The following is a 2,500-nucleotide window of genomic DNA, read 5'->3' as shown; positions in this document are numbered from 1 at the left end:
CCATAGCCTTCTCCAGCAGACTTCAACCCTCGATAGTAGAGGTCACTCTATTCGATGAGTGTATAATGGTATTGAGACTGAAGCTTACAATTGGCTTTATGTCTCTTATTGCTGTGTACGCTCCTACACACACACACACACACACACACACACACACACACACACACACATGTATATATATATATATATATATATATATATATATATATATATATTTAAACAATTATATCGATCCATATCTATGTACATCAATTAATCTGTATACACATACCCATATATATATATATATATATATCATCAATAACGGTATGCTCATGTTTGAGCAGCCGTGGACCTCTCCACCATCCTTCGCCACTAAACTCGATCTTACGCTTTTCTTTCCACTTATACCATCGACAGCCCGCAAATATCTTTGATATTGTCGCTCAGTCTTGTCTTCGGTTTGCCTCTTCCTCTGTTTCCTATCACCATCCCTGTCAGCAAGTTTTTCTCAATACTTTTACTTCTCATTACATGACCAATAAACTTTAATTTCATATATATATATATATATATATATATATATATATATATATACATACACATATATATGTATATATATATATATATATATATATATATATATATATATATATATATATATATCATCATCATTTAACGGTAGGTTCATGTCTGAGCCGCCGTGGTCACAGCATGATACTCAATTGCAGTTTTCACGTTGTGATGCTCTTGGAGTGAGTACGTGGTAGGGTCCCCAGTTCCTTTCCACGGAGAGTGCCGGTGTTACCTTTTTAGGTAACATTCTCTCTTATTTTATCCGGGCTTGGGACCAGCACTGACTTGAGCTGGCTTGGCCACCCAGTGGCTAGGCAGGCAATCGAGGTGAAGTTCCTTGCCCAAGGGAAACAACGCGGCGATCGGTGACTCGAACCCTCGAACTCAGATTGCCGTCGTGACAGTCTTGAGTCCGACGCTCTAACCATTCGACCACCGCAGCCTTGACGATCATGTGCTTCCATGATTTTTCTTGGCAGTTTAGAGCGGTGGTTTGCCATTGCCTTCCGCCCGGTGTTTTTACCGAGTCACCATCTCTATTTACCCGGCACTAACTTGGGCTGACTTGGTCCCCCAGTGGCTAGGTAGGCAATCGAGGTGAAGTTCCTTGCCTAAGGGAAACAACGCGGCGGTCGGTGACTCGAACCCTCGAACTCAGATTGCCATCGTGACAGTCTTGAGTCCGACGCTCTAACCATTCGGCCACCGCGGCCCCATATATATATATATATATATATATATACACACACATATATATATATAATATTATAATATATATATATTATATAAAAATATATACATATATTTCATAGACATATATATATATATATATATATCACAATATATACATATATTATATATATATATATATATATATATATATTTAGTTTTGTAGATTATTATTTCGTCATATTATGTGTATTATAGTTGTATGTAGTTTGTGATGTTGTGTTGTGTGTGTTTGTTGTGTGTTGTGTGTGTGTTGTGTTGTTGTGTGTGTAGTGTTTGGGGTGATGGGTGTTGTGTGTGTTGTGTGTGTGTTGTATGTGGATGTGTGTGTGAAGAGGTGTATGGTGTGGTGTGTGTGTGTGTGTGGTGTGTGTGAGTGTGTGTGTGTGTGTGTGTGTGAGTGTGTGTGTGTGTGTGTGAGTGTGTGTGTGTGTGTGTGTGTGTGTGTGTGTGTGTGTGAGTGTGTGTGTGTGTGTAGGCATACATATGCCACTGAATGAAAGAGAAGGCTCTATTGTCCACTGACATCTACCCTAGCGAATATCGCACAAGCACTGAGTGATATGTTGCTTCCTTTTGTAACCTGAAATAGCCGGGGACAAGATATATTGCCGTAAGTAATTGTTTCTGTAGCTGTATGGCGTGCATATATGTCATGGAAACTTTAAATGGTGATACTAATGGTAACAAATTGTATTTGACGTTATTTTCCTTCACAGGCTAACAAATCTCACCCTGCGGGCCACTTATGATCATCCCAGGGGAGACAATTATCCCGCGGACCATGAGCATGACACCATGGGCTATTTAATTCATTACAAAAACAATAATGAAAAAAAACTGTAAGAGTGTAAGTTATGATCTTAATGAATCATGTAAAACGGGCCTCGCGTTTGACACCTCTGACCTAAATGGTAAGGATAGTTTGTTTTTTCTTCCAGACACTGAAAAATACTGCAGGAAGAGCACCTTTCTGGTAGTGCTGGTAGCGTAGCCATTTCTTGCAAGGGCAATGTTCTGAGCAATGCAGACTTTTCTCAGGGTATTATCAGTTGCACAGTGACGGACATTTCACTACGATGCCAAAAAGAAAAAGAACAAATCTAAAATATGAAGTGTTTAGATGCATGTTATACAATACATAATACATATAATTCAGTTTTTACACTGTACATGCCGTTTCCGTTTTGTATCGTGAAGTAGAAATGTCACTGAA

The sequence above is a fragment of the Penaeus monodon genome, chromosome 2, assembly GCF_015228065.2.
Source record: "Penaeus monodon isolate SGIC_2016 chromosome 2, NSTDA_Pmon_1, whole genome shotgun sequence".
In the NCBI taxonomy this organism is placed as follows: Eukaryota; Metazoa; Arthropoda; class Malacostraca; order Decapoda; family Penaeidae; genus Penaeus; species Penaeus monodon.
This window is presented reverse-complemented; position numbering follows the sequence as displayed.